We start from the raw sequence: 21832 nt of genomic DNA, 5'->3' as shown, positions 1-21832 counted from the left end.
TGCTGCAGGACAGGCCGCTGTGAAAGAACTGTTGTGGTTACCTATATAGATAGGAAAATGTTAAGAATTGCATCACTGGGTGCTCTGCTTGGGATAGAAATGAAAAAGCGGGGCACCTTGCAAATGACGCTGACTTGCTCCTCTGAACTGAGAAGATGGAAGTGAGTAATCTTCTGCTGAGAGCAATCTTAAAGTGCATAGGACAGAGGACAGTCAGTTACCCCTGGCACAGCACCCTTTTTGTCGTACTGGAAGCTAGCTTACGCTATCCATGTGTACAAGCTGATTCCCAAGCAATGAATGCACTGGCCCTGGTTTACCTAAAATTAGAGAAAGAGTACTACAGCTTACCATGTCTGCGTTCAGGCCAAAAGCTTGTGATGGCTGCTGTAACTTGGCAAATCCTTCATTGACTGATCCCCTGTAATGACATTCAACGTGTTACGGTGCACGATACATGTTTGTTACAAGCCAGTGTTTTCATACTATTTGTATTTGATAATAAAACTCACTGTCAGTCTAACTTACAGTGTTGTTCTGGACTCGGCCATTGGTAGCGATTTCTCAAACAACTTCTCAACTTAGCAACTTGTCAAACATCTTCATAACGAACCCTGAAACTGTGGGAAAACACACTAAACGCTCTTTACGTTGTCAAACGTGTTCGCTCTGAACTGCCAGAAAATTATGTCCGTACGCTGCAAAACTTCACTGCATTATGAAAAACAGAACCCGTGACAAACTATCGTTATCTAAAAAAGAGCAAACATACCTATACTGCCGTCCATGTCTCTCACTTGTACATCAAACTGCAGCAATACGCACGGACGCACGCCGCCATCATGGAAGCCATAAAGACAAAGAACGGACCGAACGGACAACAGTCCTGCTCCCGCCCGCCACTTTTAGCGTTCAGTTTCACTCAGCCGCAGTACCGTATGACCGTTTGCTTGTTACCAATTTCAAAACCATGACATGCAGTTATCCGCGGTACGTTACTCTCTATTGCCTACGTTAGCAGCTTTGCGTTACTCAAACGATGCTGTGAGCAACATTACAAAGCTAGTGAGAAATTAAAAATGATTAGCGCCATCTGGTTGCTAACGGACGCCATAATTCGGCCTCGCAGTTTGCGAGTGTTTGCGAGAGAGTAGAAGAAGGAAAGTGGGAGAGCGGGAGGGAAGTCCCCATTACGACCGCCGAAGTACTCATGATGGACTTCATGGTGGTTGCCCTCCGCGGCTGTTCCTGGGACGTCTAAGGGATTGCCCACGCGGGACGTGGGATGTGGGGATCTTTTTCGGACGTCCCAGTGAGGTTTCGTGTTGTCTGGGTTGTCTCATGAAAATAGAGTAATCAATAATGTATCCATGATTACAATATATAATACAATACATATACTGACAATATATATATATACATACTATGTGTTTGCTTATTTTTTTAAGTTCTCGTCCTGGATGAGCTGCCTCTTCAGCCTTTGGTTCCATATCAGACTGTCAGCCAATACGGTTTTTTGTACACTTTGGTGCCACAGAAACAACACTTGAAGAGCGGAAAAAACGGCAAATAAGAAAACACAGACAGCTGTTCCCACTGCAACACTTGGTAATTATGCTTCAAAATGTATTGTGCTTCACAAATATGTTTGTGTTTGTTATGCAGTGCAACAACACGTAATGAATACATTGGTTGCTTCCGTCATATTGCCTAACTGGTCAAGTGGAGAATTCCGTCATGAGGATAGGAAGTTATAAGCCAAAACACTGTTGCACTTATTATAAAGAAGCAGTAGTGACATTGCATCAAATTAACTGCTGTGTAAGTTTCAAAGAACTTTGTGAGAAACATGAGCTCAACATGCATTCGTTTCATCCTTTTTTAACCATGTATGTTTTTCACATGTGTGTATGCAGCCACTCAAACAGGCGTCCTCATGCCAAGCAGGGGAACTTAGACAGTTATAACCTTCCCACCAGTAGTAGTGTATCAGCTCAACTAGCCGGCAAGTCACATCTTCGTCTGGACGCCATTAATTAGCAATTAGAGCTAATTGGGACCCCCCACATTAATCAGGACCCACCAGGGAGTCATTACACTAATTGGGGACCATCTAAGACACGTCCAGACCACTGTGTGCGTTGCCGGCTAGTTGAGCTGATAAAAAATAAAAAAATAGGTAGAAAATAAAATAAAAAGATAGAAATAGAGTGGACAGAAACAATTTATTCGAAAATCAACGATGCCGCGGCGAAGAAACGGCTCCGGGGTGACCAGCGCTTGTTGACGTCGGGTAGTTGCAGAGATCGACGACAGGTGGCCACTTAGTTGCAAGGCATCACACCAGATGGCGCCACCATCATAGCTCTAGAGGCGAGAGACAGAGAACAAGATACTAGCGGCAGGTAAAAATGATAGCACTGCTAAACAAGTCTAGGCATGCGAGAGAAAAGGTCTAACCGCTACTGCTAAACAGAAAACAGTACACATCGGGGGGAAAAAGGCTTACAGGGACGATCGCTTAGGCCTAACCACAACACTACGCAGCTAACACAAGGCGGGAACCACACATCGCTAAACATGCGTCAACAGGCTTGCTCACCGCAAAACAAGTCTAAACATGCGAGGAAAAAGGCTTACGGGGGGCGATCGCTTAGGCCTAGCCTCAACACTACGCAGCTAACACAAGGCGGGAACCACACATCGCTAAACATGCGAGAAAAGGCTTAACACGAGCGCGGTCACCGCTAAACACGGCAAACATACGAGAAAAGGAGCGCGCTTGGGCATAACCTCAACACTACGCAGCTAACACAAGGCGGGAACCACACATCGCTAAACATGCTTCAACAGGCTTGGACACCGCAAAACAAGTCTAAACATGCGAGAAAAGGCTTAACACGAGCGCGGTCACCGCTAAACACGGCAAACATACGAGAAAAGGAGCGCATCAAATCACTCACCTTTTCCCCTGCGGCAACTTCCAGGCAGAGACAGAGCGAGCGCGGAGAACACACGTCTGCTCTCTACGAGAGCCAGCCAGAAACTGAGCGAGCGCGGGGAGCGCACGTCCGTCTTCCGCGACGGCCCGAGAGAAACTGAGTGAGGCGACGCGCAGCGGCAGCTATGGATGCGCGCGCGCCCTCTGCTCCACCCGTCCGCGCATGCGCGCGCGCGCTGCTAGCTCCCTCTGCGCGGCCCGCGGGTGTTTTCGGTTTCGGCTCTCTGCTGCGCGCGCGCGCGCTCCTAGCGGCGACGGGTCGCTTCTGAGTTTCACTTTCGTTTCTTTGCGCGCACGTTCATCTCTATAAAGGCAGCGCGCACCGCGCTCGCGTCATCACTACGTGAAGATGTTCAGCTACCACTCTTTACAAAATTGTTCCCGCACCCACGCTTCTTGGGAAGAAGTGGAGAAGGAATGTTTCAACAGCGAAAGTCCCCGCAACGAGCTCGTCATCACTGCTTTTCGCTACGTGATAGACATGGTAGGCTTTGGCAATATAGGAGAGATCTCGCCGGGGCCGCTGCAGGAGATGGTGCGTCGGATCTACGCCCGTTACAAGAACGTCTGCATAACGGTTCCAGACGGACCCCTGGGACTAATGAGCGAATTTGTGAGCTTGTCCAATGCAGAATTCAATTACATCGCTGCAGACATCGTGGACCTTCTCGCTCGTGCCATCGCTCATATTAAGCACGCCCTGCGGAAGCAGCGACATTTGCAAGCAGTCTACATCGCCAACCTTGTCATTGATTTATTGAAATACTGCTTGGCTATTGACATGCAACGCATTAAACAGTCCGACTAACTTTGACGAGACTCTGCGTGTTCTTTCACTGAAACATGTTTATTGAATACAAACAAAAGTGTTGGTCAATAGATGCCTGCTCTTTGTTCCACGGTCACTCGATTCACAAAGGCGCTCACGGTCTTCCTTGCCCAATGCTGTACAAGGAGGGGTCCTACTGCTATACAGGAAGGCAGGCAGTTGGGCCTAACGGGGAGGTTGCTGGACGGCGTTTCCTGTGCTGCATGATGTGCGACGACAGCGGCTACCGCTTCCTGAAAAACAATGTCATACATAGAATACACTCTCACAGCAGAGACGGTCAACTTACATTTTGCTCCACGAAATGCCTCGCGTCGAGGATGAATGCCCCTCTCACAGCAGAACCACTCGACTTACATTTTGCTCCACGAAACGACTCTCGTCGTGGATGAATGCCCCTCGTGGGCTTTCGATCAACCGTCGTAGAACCAGACCGTCTCCTCCCACTCTCATTGCGCTGATGGCGTCTGTACTTTGGACACCGCGCCATGTCTTATTCGACGCCATTGCAATATCGCATAGGATGTCGACGATGACAACCAAACGAAAAATGAAAGAAGGTTTTAATTTAACCCCAATTTGAAATAATTCTCCCTTTAAGAACTCCTTAATTTTGCATAATCAACATGGTCTCTAATGAAATTCGTGTTATGCACGAATTCTCCCCCCGTTTTGGAATAATCTAACGAAAAATGAAAGAAGGAGTTCAATTTTGAATAAGGCCAGATTAAAATCTACCCCCCAAATCTTCCCCATTACGCCTAATCAGAATTCATGTTTCCCATAAATTCTCTTACCCATTCCCAATTTTGACTGGGGCGGGGGACGCCCCGCAATTCCCCATTAAGCCTAATCAGAATTCATGTTCGCCATGAACTCTCGTCCCTCCCCAATTTTGAATAATGCGGGCGATGCTCCCCCTAATTTTGAACTTAGCGGAGCCTAATCGGACCTCATGTTAGGCATGAAGTCCCTCCCCCCAATTTGAAATAATTCTCCCGTGTGCATCTAGCAAATAGAGAAAAGGAGGCATTAATCAAACATCTATCTAAACACATACAAATGCACTTACCTCCTGCGCAAGCAGACCGAACGTTGTGGTGACATCGTCGACATCATCATCTTTAACTGCGGCCTATCCCACGCTCGCTTTTATACGCAGGATCTGTGGGTTCCTATTCTTCTATTGTATTGGGGCAGTGAGAGAGAGAGAGAGAGAGTCGCGTGATGCGAAAGACGATATGCGTTTATTGGCTGACGTGTTTACATGGGTGCTTCATGGTCTTCCATAAGAACCCAGGGATCCAATCTAGTAATAAAGGACCAGAATAAGGATTCTACGAACAAAAACCACAATCGAAAAACACTCACGGTATTTGACTCGCCATCCAGCGTTCAGCGAGTTCTCTCCAACCCGCTGCACTCGCTCTGTTCCACTGGTGCACCAGGGAGTAGAGGAGGTGCTCCGCTTCCCCGAAGCTTAAAGGAGCAGTACCTTCTAGCGGTAAAGTATGCTCCTCTAAGCTTTGGGGCACTCTGAAAAAGAGCTCTCCCTCTAGTCCCCGCTGCACAGCGATTTCTCGCCACTCCCTGGTGTAGCACGCCATGAGCACTTCTGTGGTGGCCGTCTCAATGTCTTCTAAATAAAAAAAAGGTTGTCTACTCTCATTCCGTCTCAGTCATGATGACTGAGACGGAATGAGAGTAGACAACCTTTTTTTTATTTCTCGTTACACATGAATTAGGCTCCAGCTTTGGTTTCGTAGCCGGGAAGGCAGCCCAAATACGGACGAAGGCTCGAGTCTAACCAATGGCTGGGGTTTCTCGACCAGAGTCCACCGCAACGACAGGTAGTCAGTTGATCGCCGATTCGCAAAAAGAAGGTCTTTGGAGGAGGCTTGAAGGTTAGGACCAGGGGCAGATCTCCCGTCAGTAGCCATTCGTAATCTGCAACGAAAGGAGTGTGAGAAACGCGTGTTTTTTTTAACTCAAACACACACATACAATCTTCTTCAGTCACAGAGTGACACTGATGGTTCATCTTCTTCATCTTCCTTCAATAGTCGAAGTCCTTCGCAACGTACGTCGAACGGTACCGTCCGACAGCCGAGAAACGGGCGAATCAATCGGTCCGTCCAATGCTTTTGCTCTGAAAAAATGTGAACGATTATAGAACGTATTAAAAAAATAACGAGGAAGCGTACCTTTGGACCACAATCCACCGCAATTGGTGCAGAAGAAGCGGGCGCTGCCAATCTCCCGAAATATGTGAGGCGGGAAAAAACCGACTTCACGCGCAGCAAAAGTGTTGTACACTGGAAACGAAACTCTTCAAACATTTCGGCGATGATGACGTCATGGATATTACTTACGAGGATCTACCAAGCTGATCATGATGGAATGACGATCGACCATTCGCTTCGACATTTATAGTAAAGCTTTGCCTCTCCCTCTCTATGACGTCATTGAACGTGTTTGAACATGTTAACACGTGTTTGAACATGTTTAGACACAGGCGGCGAAGTCGCCCCTGGACACACTGGTTCCTCTCACCCTCTCTATGACGTCATTGAACGTGTCTGAACATGTTTGGACGTGTTTAGACACAGGCGGCGAACCGTCGAAGTCGTCCCTGGACACACTACTTCCTCTCTCTCTATGACGTCATTGAACGTGTTTGAACATGTTTGAACGTGTTTGAACATGTTGTGACGTGTGTAGACACGAACCCCGCAATACGAAAAACGTCACGCAGTACGAATTAGACTGGTGGTTAGTGTGTCGCGCCCAGTGTAGAAGGATGCTGGGTTCGAATCCCACTCTGGGACGGTTACACAGGATGTGACAGCGGGTCGTCTCTCTCTCTCTCCGTCTTTGTAGTCCTTGGACGTGTCTGGTCTCGAACCCCCTGTGTCTCCCCTCCTCCTCCTCGCACGATATTGGAGGAACAAAGGGCGGCATCTTGTCACAGAAGCAAAGTGGCCGATTTACGTAATCGATGGATATGACGTGAATGGGGTTAGTGCGAGCGTGAGTACCCTGTACTATAAGATGGTCATCCCCTGTACCCCCCCTTGTCCACTATTCTCGAATCAAGAGCGCCGAGACAATGCTGCATACGTTCCAGACAATTTTGGACCTTCTGGTCCACATTCGTCCGCCGTTTGGTAAGTTTTTCTCTATCTCTTCTTGTTTAGAAATAGTTATTTTCTAATACCTAACGTTCCTCTGTAGGTTTCACTGTGACACACATTGTGCAGCTATTTTTCCAGCTGATCCCCGGTGCGGGGGGAGATGTGCCCCGCTTGGATATGGAGACGTTTTTGCAAGCGTTCGCCATCGTAGGCGAAGAAGACATTGAGACGGCCACCACAGAAGTGCTCATGGCGTGCTACACCAGGGAGTGGCGAGAAATCGCTGTGCAGCGGGGACTAGAGGGAGAGCTCTTTTTCAGAGTGCCCCGAAGCTTAGAGGAGCATACTTTACTGCTAGAAGGTACTGCTCCTTTAAGCTTCGGGGAAGCGGAGCACCTCCTCTACTCCCTGGTGCACCCGTGGAACAGAGCGAGTGCAGCGGGTTGGAGAGAACTCGCTGAACGCTGGATGGCGAGTCAAATACCGTGAGTGTTTTTCGATTGTGGTTTTTGTTCGTAGAATCCTTATTCTGGTCCTTTATTACTAGATTGGATCCCTGGGTTCTTATGGAAGACCATGAAGCACCCATGTAAACACGTCAGCCAATAAACGCATATCGTCTTTCGCATCACGCGACTCTCTCTCTCTCTCTCTCACTGCCCCAATACAATAGAAGAATAGGAAACCACAGATCCTGCGTATAAAAGCGAGCGTGGGATAGGCCGCAGTTAAAGATGATGATGTCGACGATGTCACCACAACGTTCGGTCTGCTTGCGCAGGAGGTAAGTGCATTTGTATGTGTTTAGATAGATGTTTGATTAATGCCTCCTTTTCTCTATTTGCTAGGTGCACACGGGAGAATTATTTCAAATTGGGGGGAGGGACTTCATGCCTAACATGAGGTCCGATTAGGCTCCGCTAAGTTCAAAATTAGGGGGAGCATCGCCCGCATTATTCAAAATTGGGGAGGGACGAGAGTTCATGGCGAACATGAATTCTGATTAGGCTTAATGGGGAATTGCGGGGCGTCCCCCGCCCCAGTCAAAATTGGGAATGGGTAAGAGAATTTATGGGAAACATGAATTCTGATTAGGCGTAATGGGGAAGATTTGGGGGGTAGATTTTAATCTGGCCTTATTCAAAATTGAACTCCTTCTTTCATTTTTCGTTAGATTATTCCAAAACGGGGGGGGGAGAATTCGTGCATAACACGAATTTCATTAGAGACCATGTTGATTATGCAAAATTAAGGAGTTCTTAAAGGGAGAATTATTTCAAATTGGGGTTAAATTAAAACCTTCTTTCATTTTTCGTTTGGTTGTCTAGAGGGGGAGGACACGGTCTGGTTCTACGACGGTTGATCGAAAGCCCACGAGGGGCATTCATCCATGACGAGAGTCGTTTCGTGGAGCAAAATGTAAGTCGAGTGGTTCTGCTGTGAGAGGGGCATTCATCCTCGACGCGAGGCATTTCGTGGAGCAAAATGTAAGTTGACCGTCTCTGCTGTGAGAGTGTATTCTATGTATGACATTGTTTTTCAGGAAGCGGTAGCCGCTGTCGTCGCACATCATGCAGCACAGGAAACGCCGTCCAGCAACCTCCCCGTTAGGCCCAACTGCCTGCCTTCCTGTATAGCAGTAGGACCCCTCCTTGTACAGCATTGGGCAAGGAAGACCGTGAGCGCCTTTGTGAATCGAGTGACCGTGGAACAAAGAGCAGGCATCTATTGACCAACACTTTTGTTTGTATTCAATAAACATGTTTCAGTGAAAGAACACGCAGAGTCTCGTCAAAGTTATTCGGACTGTTTAATGCGTTGCATGTCAATAACCAAGCAGTATTTCAATAAATCAATGACAAGGTTGGCGATGTAGACTGCTTGCAAATGTCGCTGCTTCCGCAGGGCGTGCTTAATATGAGCGATGGCACGAGCGAGAAGGTCCATGATGTCTGCAGCGATGTAATTGAATTCTGCGTTGGACAAGCTCACAAATTCGCTCATTAGTCCCAGGGGTCCGTCTGGAACCGTTATGCAGACGTTCTTGTAACGGGCGTAGATCCGACGCACCATCTCCTGCAGCGGCCCCGGCGAGATCTCTCCTATATTGCCAAAGCCTACCATGTCTATCACGTAGCGAAAAGCAGTGATGACGAGCTCGTTGCGGGGACTTTCGCTGTTGAAACATTCCTTCTCCACTTCTTCCCAAGAAGCGTGGGTGCGGGAACAATTTTGTAAAGAGTGGTAGCTGAACATCTTCACGTAGTGATGACGCGAGCGCGGTGCGCGCTGCCTTTATAGAGATAAACGCGCGCGCAAAGAAACGAAAGTGAAACTCAGAAGCCACTCGTCGTCGCTAGGAGCGCGCGCGCGCGCAGCAGAGAGCCGAAACCGAAAACACCCGCGGGCGGCGCAGAGGGAGCTAGCAGCGCGCGCGCGCATGCGCGGACGGGTGGAGCAGAGGGCGCGCGCGCATCCATAGCTGCCGCTGCGCGTCGCCTCACTCAGTTTCTCTCGGGCCGTCGCGGAAGACGGACGTGCGCTCCCCGCGCTCGCTCAGTTTCTGGCTGGCTCTCGTAGAGAGCAGACGTGTGTTCTCCGCGCTCACTCTGTCTCTGCCTGGAAGTTGCCGCAGGGGAAAAAGTGAGTGATTTGACGCGCTCCTTTTCTCGTATGTTTGCCGTGTTTAGCGGTGACCGCGCTCGTGTTAAGCCTTTTCTCGCATGTTTAGACTTGTTTTGCGGTGTCCAAGCCTGTTGACGCATGTTTAGCGATGTGTGGTTCCCGCCTTGTGTTAGCTGCGTAGTGTTGAGGTTATGCCCAAGCGCGCTCCTTTTCTCGTATGTTTGCCGTGTTTAGCGGTGACCGCGCTCGTGTTAAGCCTTTTCTCGCATGTTTAGCGATGTGTGGTTCCCGCCTTGTGTTAGCTGCGTAGTGTTGAGGCTAGGCCTAAGCGATCGCCCCCCCCCCCCCCGTAAGCCTTTTTCCTCGCATGTTTAGACTTGTTTTGCGGTCAGCAAGCCTGTTGACGCATGCTTAGCGATGTGTGGTTCCCGCCTTGTGTTAGCTGCGTAGTGTTGTGGTTAGGCCTAAGCGATCGTCCCTGTAAGCCTTTTTCCCCCCGATGTGTACTGTTTTCTGTTTAGCAGTAGCGGTTAGACCTTTTCTCTCGCATGCCTAGACTTGTTTAGCAGTGCTATCATTTTTACCTGCCGCTAGTATCTTGTTCTCTGTCTCTCTCCTCTAGAGCTATGATGGTGGCGCCATCTGGTGTGATGCCTTGCAACTAAGTGGCCACCTGTCGTCGATCTCTGCAACTACCCGACGTCAGCAAGCGCTGGTCACCCCGGAGCCGTTTCTTCGCCGAGGCATCGTTGATTTTCGAATAAATTGTTTCTCTCCGCTCTATTTCTATCTTTTTATTTTATTTTCTACCTATTTTTTTATTTTTTATTAGCTCAACTAGCCGGCAACTCACACAGTGGTCTGGACGTGTCTTAGATGGTCCCCAATTAGTGTAATGACTCCCTGGTGGGTCCTGATTAATGTGGGGGGTCCCAATTAGCTCTAATTGCTAATTAATGGCGTCCAGGCGAAGATGTGACTTGCCGGCTAGTTGAGCTGACGTGTCCTGACATGCCCCGATATGCATGCTTTCCTTTGTTAACGCTTTGTATTTTGTCTTTTTTGACAAGGAACATTGTCGTCTTGACGATAGTGCTGCCCTGAGTTCTGCGCGCGTTGATTTGTTGAGTGCCTAGTCCTCTTATTAGCCGTTGATGGAGTTACACGTTAGGATATTTTGTTCTTTTGCAAGTATCATTTAGTAAGACTTTGGAATTCCTTCGATCAGCTTTCATGCATGGTGCTCTTCTGCAATAGTTTCCTATGCAATCGTTATAGAAGAATAAAGGAAATAATCTTGGGATAGTGATTCAATAAATAATAGGTCCCCTGTCAAGAGCGCACGCGTCCTTGAGCCACGCAGGTGCATGATGACGTCATACCGTGGCTTCACTGCAGATTGACCTTGTCTAGAGGAGCATTAGTGGAAAAAAACAGTGTAGCCCTGAGACAATAGGATGATGTCTGGACCAATGAGAACGGCCAGCAGGGGGCGCAGGAATGCTCTTCTCTCTTAGCCTCTCGCAGGTGGCACCAGCTCCGGTGGCGCAGCGGTAACGCGTGCGCTTGGAGACTGGGAGGTCCGCGGTTCGAATCCGCGGGCAGGCTGTGCCGTCTGGGGTTTTTCCTGGGTTTCCCTCAGATGTGTAATAGGCGTATGCCGGCACAGTTCCCCTGAAGTCAGCCCATGGACGCAGCTATCCTCCCCCCGAGCGGATTCCGCTCGGTCTTCCACTTCACCCTTTCCTCTCCTCCTCTCCACCACCTTTCCCTTCCCGAGAAACATGCCGCCTAATCAGGCAGGCAGACCTCTCGGGTTCCTCCCAACGACACTCCCCCTCCTCCTCCTCCTCGCAGGTGGCGGTAGGAGCGCGCAGAGGGCGCTACGAGCGCGCGCATGCGTAGCACCCGTAGAGTGGCGCTTACGTCAGTCCACCTCTGGCTCTCGTTGGGAGAAGACGTGCGGTCGTTTGCTCCGTCGTCACTTGATCCCTGGCTGTCGACGACAGCGGACGCTCCGTCACAGCGGGGAAAAAGGTGAGTGATTTACCGATGTTTGCGCGTTGTTTTACCGTACTCGTGTTAAGCCTTTTCTCGCATGTTTAGACTTGTTTAGCGGTGTCCAAGCCTGTTGACGCACGTTTACCATCGTGTGGTTCCCGCCTTGTGTTAGCCGCGAAGTGTTGTGACGCTGTGGTTAGGCCTAGTCGATTGCCTTAAGCCTTTTCCCCCAATGTGTAGTGTTTTCTCCGTGCTGTTTAGCAGTAGCGGTTAGGCCTTTTCCCCGCGCTCTGGCATGTTTAGACTTGTCGAGCAGTGTTGCCATTTTTACGTGTCGCTAGTACTTTCTTGTTCTCTGTGTTTCTCGTATAGAGCTACGATGCTGGCGCCATCTGGTGTGATGCCTTGGAACTAGCGTGCCACCTGCCTCTGCAACCGTCGTGCTCCAGTCGCCCGCACCGGCGTGATTTTTTCAAGATGGCGTCGTTGATTTTCAAATAAATCATTTCCCACTGTCTTCTTCCTTTCTATCTAGTTTTTTATTTCCTACAACCCGAGTTTTACATTGAAAATCCACGACAAGTATTGCACTGAGTCAGGTTTTCCGCAATTTAAAAATTTTAAAAAATTAAATTTTTTAAAAAAATTTAAAGTAATTTTAAAATAATTTAAAGTAAAAAGTGCAATACTTGCCGTGGATTTTCTGTGCAACACTTGGGTTGTTACATTACTACTCCCACCCGCTGGTGCACTCTCCTTTACATCCTCACAAGTTGCAGCAGAGTGTCCAGAAAGCAGTGGAGACAAAAGCGCAGCTCTTTCTGCAACAGAGGCTTTGCTGCCACATGATGACGCAGCACAGCTTTGCGTTGTCCCACTGGAGCATGCTAGCCTTTCGACGTCACCGCCTGGTGGCCGTACCTCTACTCCAGTGCCTGTGGACTTGGACACGACGGATGTGTCCACATGGTATGGGCAGTATTTTCTTTTTCAACATGTATTCAGCTTTGTTGTTATTTCTGGGAACTTTGTTTGGATTGGTGTGCATAAAAATGACAATGTGGCATTGTTTCAGTAGAGATGGAAAGCGCTTGTGATGAAGGCAAATTAATCTGTTTCTCTTGTGCGTACAGCCCACCCGACCCAAAGGATGTGACATTTCAGTTGTCTGAAACCGCAGAAAGCTCAGACACTGAAGAGTAAGCTTGAGATCATGAGGTAAAAAGAAACTTTGAGAATTTGTTTTCTTTTCTTGCAGTGATGGAGACAAGATGTTGCAACCACAAGGGCTTTCAAAATCTCGTAGGCATAAAATGTAAGTGAAATATTTTGAAATATTTCACAAAGCTTGTTCAAGACGCTGGGTGCATTAATGTAAGAATTAAAAATCTTGGTTGGATTTCGAGCCCAAATCCAGATGAGCGATTTTTCCTGGTGGCAGAATCCAGTTTGCAAGAGCTGCTATCCCAGTGCCCCTACTGTGGGAACGATGGTGTTGACATCACCATCACAACAAGGGGGACATGCTTGAAAGCTGTCATGCATTGCAAGTGTGGGAGGGAACGGTCTTGGCACAGCCAACCTTGGCTGGGGGCCGACCACTGGGGAACGTCCTGGTCTGCTCTGCAATCCTCTTCTCAGCTGTGAACATCTCAAAAGCTTTTAGGATGTTTGAGCTTATGAAGATGGCTGCATACACTTTTCTGAACTGTGTTGCTGATTCAAATGAACTGCTTTTTTTAAAAAAATTCTGTGGCTATTAATAGCATCTAATGAACCATATGCGCACTTGTGTGACTTTTATTGGCATTCCAGTTACAGTTTCAGCGCACAGAGGACATACTAAGGATTCAAGAATATGGTGGTATCGGGCTCCGATATGCATATGATGGTAAGTTTTTTTATCTTTGTCTTAAATTTTTGTTTTTACTTTTTTCAGCACATCGAGCTCGCACTGTTCGTATGGAAGAAAAGAACCTGTTACCACCCTGTCAACATGAACCATAATGCCAGCTCCCGACATACCAACTGAAAATATAGCAAGAATGAGGAAATAAAATGTACTAAATATAACCAGTTCTTGTTTGAAATGTTTAATATATGTATCAGGTTCAGAAAGCTTCCATATACACAAAACTGTGGCAATACACACACCGGCAATAACTCTACCCTCCATTTAGAAATAAAGCATAAATCCAGGCTAAAGGAAAAAGAGAATAAGTTTGTTTTCTTTGTAAACATAGGTGAAAAACATCGTACAAAAGAAACCTCGCTATGGTGAAGCTGGATAGACTATTCAAAATGTGTATTGCACCAGTACTTGTCCTCATTGTGGTTTGTACTTCCAAATGATTCTCAATGAAAATTGTTTACACATTCCAGTATGCGACCTAAGTCTGTACACTGCTCTTGAAGTGAAACAAAGGGTCCAAACCTTCGGAACTGTGCATGCACATATATGACGTACAGTATGACCTGCTCAATAATTTATGACTTTGCTCTGCAACATTTCTTCACCATATGTGGTTATGGAAAGCAAACATCATGGAGGTGAAAGATGGAAGTCACTGAAAAGGTTAGCCAGCTGTAGGACTCAAACCCACATCTTCTGGATTACTGTGACTGGTTTGTCCCTTCAGATGACGCCCCCTGGATGTCGCTGAGAAGGCGTGTTAGCTTAGCTCAATTGGTAGAGCCCTGGACCGGTAATCCAGAAGATGTGGGTTCGAGTCCTACAGCTGGCTAACCTTTTCAGTGACTTCCATCTTTCATCGTTAATTTCTTAGGCAACTTGAGGCTTTGTATGTGATTGTCCCTTCCATGTTGTTCCAACCTCAGAACATCAGTCCTCTCTTGATCATGGAGGTTTTGATTGTGTACACAGTTACATATTCTAATAGCAAAGCACCTTACATGCGCAAACAACAATGACATTGATGAGTCCTAAAATGCAAGCGTATATAATGAAAGCTCTAACGTGTCCAGAAATTATATTTAAAGCGAGCGATAAAAGAGAAACGAGCGCTACTTTTCAGCTACTTCACTAAGAAACAGGTAATGCTTCACTAGTACCACTATCAGCTCCAGTTTCTCAGTGAGGCACCTGAAAAGTAGCACTCATTTTAGATAAAACCTCTGGACACGTTAGAGCAAACACCTTGCCGCACGAGTTGAATTTGAAAGGTGTTATGAAAAGTGAAGTATGTTACAATATATGCCACATGGGAGATATGCCTGGTGTTACTCGAAGTATCCAGTATATGAAATTGACGGGAACAACGTCCTGATTCTTCGCACAGCACATCCTGGAATCTGCCTTCGGTTTCTTATCCCAAGGTATCCATGAATCCAGGTTGTGAACGAGCAATACGCGGTGTATCGGAGTCGTCTGTGTGAAACAATAATAAAGGAGACAAAATATTGATTTGCTTGACTAAGAGCAGCAAACTTTTAGTAACACGCATCCATTTGCTCGAAACGAAAGTGGTACGAAATCACGACATTTACGACGTATGAGAAATTTTAGACACAGTACCTATTGTCAGATGGCTCGAGAACACGCATGCGACGGTCATCACGGCAAAACACTGGTGCATAAACAACCAGGAGCTCCCTCCGTAGACAAATGTCATTGAAGAGTGGGTGATCGGTGATACAATTGACCCCGGCACCCTCACAGACAGCCGACACCCGATCAACAGAACTGCAGCACCGGCGTTCATCGGGTTCCACTGGACTGCAGTGAGTGCAGAGGCATCTGTCATTTCCAAGTGGACAAATGTCAAAATGCTTAACAGTGCACAATCATCATGAGATATGATATGATCGGGATATGGCGTACCTGAAAGTGTCGTCGCTATCGGACGGCTCGTTTTCACTGGCTGCACCTTCACCTGCAGCACGACCTGCAGCAGGGTCAAGTGGTAGAGGTTCTGTGGAATAAGGGTCGTCATCGAGCACAATTTCTCCGGAGCTGTAGTCCTCAGAATCGCTCGGAAGCGACGCGACGTCACTTTCGTATTCCGACGATTCCGACATTACGTTTGGTGTCTGCTGGCCGCCTCGCATCCAGATGCGCCGCGGCCCCACCGATCAGCTGTGCGGGGAGAAGCGCTCTCATTGCTGCGCTGTTGAGCGTGACGTTATCAAGGCGTTGTGGAGAGACGGTGGAAAGGGACCTCATTATGCGTCGTCTGCTCTCTCGATGTATTTCATTAGATTGCTCAGCATATACGCGACCTATTCACTTGGGGTTTTCGCTGCCCTTGTCAGAGGTCACTGAGAAATATTGTGGTACTGAAGTTTCAGAATCGACTGAGATGGATGCGATAGTCCCTTTAAAGGGGCCATAGTTAGCTATACAAGGTGGCATACAATACGATACATAGGTATCAACTTTTTAAAATTCTTTGTGATACTTTGCCGACGGTGAGAGTTTTTAGAAAATCTGGTCGCAAAAAAGTAAATAATGACTCCAAACCGACCGAATTTTCACTGCACTCTTTCGCGCTCATACTCCACCCTGCAATGTCCCGGCGACAGTAGCCACACGTCACTTTGACGTCGCGCACCATCAACCATTCAGAATGCGGGAGGCTTGTATATTTAGTTTTGTTGCAATATGGAGAAGTGAGGTTAATTCTAAATATATTTCCACTTGTCAAACCCAAAACAATCAGTTCAAACCATACCAAAAGCCCCCAGTATTCCATTTCCTGAGCGCGCTCTGTTTCCGGTGTTGTATTGCTCCGCGAGGTGACCGCGATGTTCTCGCAACCTAATGTATGGACCTAACGTCCTTATTACTAAATGCAGCGACAATTCCTCCTTCCCTCCCCCAGACACTCGCTTCTCTCCCTTCGCCTCGACAGTGGCGCCGCCTGGATGGCTGCACCGTAGCAGAGCAGACGACAGCCGTGTTGTAGCCGTGTTCAGGCAAGCAGAACAGTACTGTTTGCTTTGTTTGCGCGTTCTGGAGATGTTTTCGTCGAATGGGCCCTCGTGAAATTTAGTCCCGCTATGAAAACTGAAGTGTCAAGGGAAAAATAGTTAAACAAATACATGAATTAAATCGCCCACGTGTTCGTGGCAATGAGCGGATACATTGGGGGGGGGGGGGGGACAAACATACATTGGAGTAAGGCATAAAACGCCTTGTAGTGTAGATGATGACTGCTGGACGGATTATTATTTATCAATTTTTACAAACGCCTCATTGAAGAATATGTTTGAAAGGACGCCCTTATACTCATTTGCTTGTTCTATTTTGGTTCTTAGTTGTTTGTCGTTTGAGAAAGCATATAGTGTGGAGAAGAAAAAAAAACGTCTCTTTCCCATAGTAGACACATATCGATGGCATAAGAATAGACGTAGGAGTAGCTGTCATAGGGCATTGCTTAAGTAATTAGGCTGTCCTTTATTAAAGCTCCGATAAGCCATACTTTCGGTTAATTTGAACAATCTTGAAATTTTGTACGGCCTGCCATGTTTTTAACGTATTGAAAATCCGCTTGATCCAAACAGCACCCTTGCTTGGTTCAACCAGTTGGTTCAACTTGGTTCAATAAAGTGAAGCGGTTGGCTACAAAAAAAGTAACTGCCAAAAAAGGCATCACACGTCAAGACGAATTTCAACAAACGACACTGTTCTCTGAGGTATGTTAATTTAGAAACCGAAGAACGGTATACTGTACGGTCAAATACTCCGCACTGTTTTACGTTCTCAAGAATGTCTACAATGTTTACTGACCGCATAAGCGTGACCCATCCGTGAAATGGCCCTGAATACAAACAAAAATTCACTACAGCGGCGCAACCCTAAATGTGGTTACGCGGTGACGATGAAAGCTTTGCACGGCGAAAGCATGGGTAGCAATAAAGGTCCCTAAGAACACACATGGTCTTCAGGATGTCCCCACAGTGTCATCGTGTCCTCGTCCTTCGGGGTGTATCCCCAGAACGTCCTGAGGATAACACTCGCGGACTGTCCGTGAAGAGTCATTCAGGTACGTCCTGTGCCCGTCCCTGTGGGTAGCTAGGAGTACGAGAAATATTATTTTGTTTAGTTTACCTGCTCAGACTCCCTAAACACATGTGTTTTGTTTTTGGGCCGATCTCGGGACCTGAATGACATTTTTCTTAAATAAAGGGTTGCCCAGCGTAACATTCCCTGAAGGAGCGTAAAAATGTGGGGTAGTTGGTCCTCGTCCGTGTCCCTGGCTGCGTTCCGTTTATTATTATGTAACATTCCCTGCCGCCAAAAGGAATGACTGTCTATGATACATGAAGGATTTCTCGTGAAAAGAACAGAAACGCGCGATTCTGTCGCACTGCTTTTGACTTTCAAAGGTCCTACTTGAATGTCTCAAACCAACGGGAGTAAGAAACATAGACTTTGGAATGAAGCACAGCTAACGCTTCAATCAATTCCTCGCTTTAAGTTTTTTTTTCTTTGCGTAATCGAAAGAAACATGTACAGCTCACTCTTCGTTTTGCGTAGCAGGCGAGCAGGACTCTCGAATTTACGGAGGGCCGCGTTATAAGCAACAAATGGTATCTGTTTTGGCTTCGGAAGAGAACTAGTTTGCGACAGTCGTCGCACTAACAATGTTGACGTTGCTGTGTTCACGTAGCATGAGCCCTTGCGTGCCACAGGTGGCGCTTGTGTTCTGCAGGTGGCGCTTTATTTTTGAAGCGTGATGTGGGCGAGCTTACGCTTGTCCCATCCTACAGTTGGCAATACAAAGAGAACTAGTACCTTTCGGAGTGGGTTTTGGAGTGGGAACAAGCTTTAGCTTGTTCCACCCTACAGTTGGCAATACGAGGATTTCTCAGACTTAGTGTCCTTGGCAAGATTCTGTTTCTCACAGGAACAATAAAAATGCTGCCATAACTCTGGTGCCATTGCAATTTGATGTAACTTCTGTAAGCACTTGGCGGATGTACGTGCCAGAAATAGCAAAATAAAACAAGTCAAAGCAGGGAATTCCCTGCTACACCCTGTACGCTTGTGCTACTCCCTGTACACATGGAGGACATTGCAATGTCCTCCATGTGTACTTAAACTGTCCCAAAATTGGTCCCTGAGGATGGGCGAGGGACAGCCTCGGGGACGTTATCTCATATGCCAAAGTGGCAGTATTCTGGCATTCTGAGGACCAGATATTGACATTCTAGGTATGCCATACATGTCCCTACCTGAGGGTACACAGGGCTGACAACTTTAGGATAGCCCTGGGATGACAGTGTGTTCTTGGGGGGGGGGGGGTGTGCTTGACAAAACTGAAAGGACTGCAAAGCCTTTCCTTCGCGAAGCTCAGACGGTTGAGTTCCCTTATAAATACCCTTGCAATGAAAAGCAAAGAAACAAGTGGCACCCGAATGCACAGCAGCTAATTTTTGCATAAAACACTGACAGGGAACTTCAGAAACAAGCTCAGTCATATAGATTGCCATTGGCACACCCTACGCATTGCTGCTTTCTGCTAGTCATGGGCCGAGAGTGAATGATTCGTTCTTGGTGAACAAATCAGTAGCTTGAACTAAGTGGATCGATTCACCTCCCCTAAAAAGATTCGTTTACTGATTCACCTTCAATGACGGTCCTCAAAAACTACAAAAAAGAATGGACACTTCCTGATTTCAAAACATTGAACTGCAGTCGGCGTGGCGCCATCTCTTAATGCGAACCGCAATCACAGCACGCATCCACAGTGACGTGCGCATGCGTGCACACTGTGTGGGTCGACTGATCGCATGGTGAGTAGAGGTGTGCGCCGTGGGCATTTTTTTCGGCGGCGGCGTAGAGCAGGTTGAAGGCCCGGCGGCGGCGGCGTCAGCGGCGTCACGCCGATGCTGTCATACCGGCGTGCGCCCCGTGGGCTGTCAATATGTTCTCTTCTCCAACGGGGACGCACGAACACCTCAGAGCGGGGGTATTTTCTCCATCATAGACACCGCGACGGTGGCAGTATTTACTGTACCTTGCACCAAACAAGTGCGTGAGCACTGGATAGTATTATGAAAGAAAACAGAACACACAAAGGAACATTAGGAGAAGTAAAGCACTTCAAGAAGGTCGTCGCCCAAGAACTTCGACTGGGCGCGTTAAGTGCGCGTTAAGCGCTGGAGAAAACAACAAAGCTAGATAATCAGAACGACGCGCCATCCCTTTAATGGCAACTACACGCAACAGTTATAGCGAGTGCCGAACGTTCACAGTACGGCGACGCGTGAAAGCTCTGTCCACTGATCCAGTGGCTCTTTTTGGGAAACCATATAAATATGCGAACGTTAGCAAACGATATGACATAAGGCGCACCCACCACGTCATTGAACAGTATTTTTGCAGAGGCTGTAGTTATCACGAATAAATACTGTAAAATCATTTAATTTCGCAGCCCTAAATTTTCGCGCATCGAGTAGGGATATATTCGCAACAACTAATTTTCGCCCGCTCCTCGAGTTCCTCGAATTTTCTCGATTCGCAAAATTCGCGAAAATTAAGGTCTCGCGAAATTAAAGGGTTTTACAGTATAAACTTGTCCAGAACGAGTGGGTTGAGTCTGCCATGCTTCGCGCGCATTATAAGCGCGATTGAAAACACCCTCTTTGACTGGGTGCTTTTCTCCGGCACACACAAAATGCACTATTTGCTACGCACTTTTCGAGCGCAGAAAGAGCAACAGGCAATCCACGTGAGAGGACCAAGTGCTTTGGAGCGATCGAGCTGATTGGTGTAGGCGTTAATCTGTTGGCCAGATAGATCGCTTTCCAACCCAGATAAGGCGAAGCTCGCGTCATTTCTGCTCTCGGAAATTGCTACTTCTTGTTTCGGCTCATTTGCACAGCGACATTCAGCGTCGGATATTTCAACACACGTGCGCGTTTAAGAATTTCTTAAAGCTCAGCTCCGCCGATTTTCGACTGCGACAGAATGGAGCCATGCTTGGGCTGTGCGTTCGTTTCCGCACAGGGAGCATACATGTGAAAAATTTTCACCCATTTGTTTGTAGTTTTTAAGAAAACAATTTTTTAAATTTCCCTGGCACGGCGGTCCTGTGGTCGGCAAACCCTGACCAATCCCGGCTTCGTCCTGGCTTAGCCGCGCTCGTGGCTTGGCTGACGCCAAATCGTCGATGCGATGGCGGAGATCTATGGGCGAAGGTGAATGTTTTGGGTGTGTTCCGTGATAATTGCTGTCGTTAATAGCCTCAAAGATAGTTTTGCCGGTCTTCTTTAACAAGCCTTACAGGTTGGCCTCGTTGTGCAACGACGGCCGTCGTGAGCGGACATTCTGTGCCCGCACTGTGCTTTATGCTACCAACAAGACCTAACACCTAACGTGTGACGTACTCGTACGCATTCTCAATAGCTTTGGCAGCGCACTATGCGCGGACTTGCTGCGCGTGCAGAAAGCACCACCAAAGCTATTGAGAACGAGAACGAGTACGTGCTCGAAGACGAAGTATTTCTTATAAGAAACGTGATAAAACGGTGCGGTGGTCCCCGATAGCTCGTGACAGCTATTTCAGCACGATACAGCGGCCATGACGGAGTGTAAACACAAACTGGTTGCCAGGCAGAGCTGGCTAGGTGTGGCTATCCAATCCGCGCAGTTCCAAGTATGACGTCACAAGTGGAACCGCCGCTCGGTAGTTTTTCTCAAATTTCTCAGGAAGGAGTATGGAAATTTGGAAAGCAATGTGCGTTTATGAATGAAGTTGGGACCACGGTTCTGAATATCACAACGTCTTCATGCTTTCGGAACAGCAGCGGAGCTGCACTTTAAACATGGAATGACTTTCAACGATTAATATCTTCCGTTCTGCTATCCCGTTTTTACGCGAAATCCCTTAATTAAAGAATTAATGTATTTGAGGTAATTAATGATCTTATAGTTTCATACTTTCTTCGAGACCTGACCAACTCAAAAGCGGCATCTATTTCGTTCCGCTATTTTTTAAACAAAAATTATGTGACGAATAAAAAACAAAACACCATGTATATGGATCATGACCGGTGCTATGGTGTTGGTGGATGACCGGCAAACAACCTGCAAGAATTGAATGACAAATTTTCCTGGAGTTGTGCCTCCAGGGTCGGCTATGAAGCGAAACTTAAAGCATAAACAGCATATCAGGAGATGAAATTGTTACTGCTAAAAACACCACAAATGAAGCCTGGAGCCTGAGATGAAAGAAAAACAAACAAAATATTAGGTATGGGAGATATTCGTTTATA

At 47.3% G+C, this 21832-nt stretch overlaps 2 long non-coding RNA genes across 3 annotated transcripts in view; both read right to left on the bottom strand.

Moving 5' to 3' along the window:
• Positions 1-21832, bottom strand: part of LOC135393235 (uncharacterized) — a 69939-nt gene that overhangs the window by 11729 nt on the left and 36378 nt on the right. The window lies entirely within an intron of this gene.
• LOC135393234 (uncharacterized) lies at positions 394-869 on the bottom strand. The gene is made up of 3 exons (XR_010422541.1): positions 773-869; positions 529-620; positions 394-421 (listed from the first exon to the last, which is right to left on the bottom strand). It is a non-coding gene; the product is annotated as an uncharacterized LOC135393234 (long non-coding RNA).

The sequence above is a fragment of the Ornithodoros turicata genome, chromosome 4 (assembly GCF_037126465.1).
Source record: "Ornithodoros turicata isolate Travis chromosome 4, ASM3712646v1, whole genome shotgun sequence".
NCBI classification, from domain to species: domain Eukaryota; kingdom Metazoa; phylum Arthropoda; class Arachnida; order Ixodida; family Argasidae; genus Ornithodoros; species Ornithodoros turicata.
The sequence above is the reverse complement of the archived record's forward strand: the minus strand, read 5'-3'. Positions and strand labels throughout refer to the sequence as shown.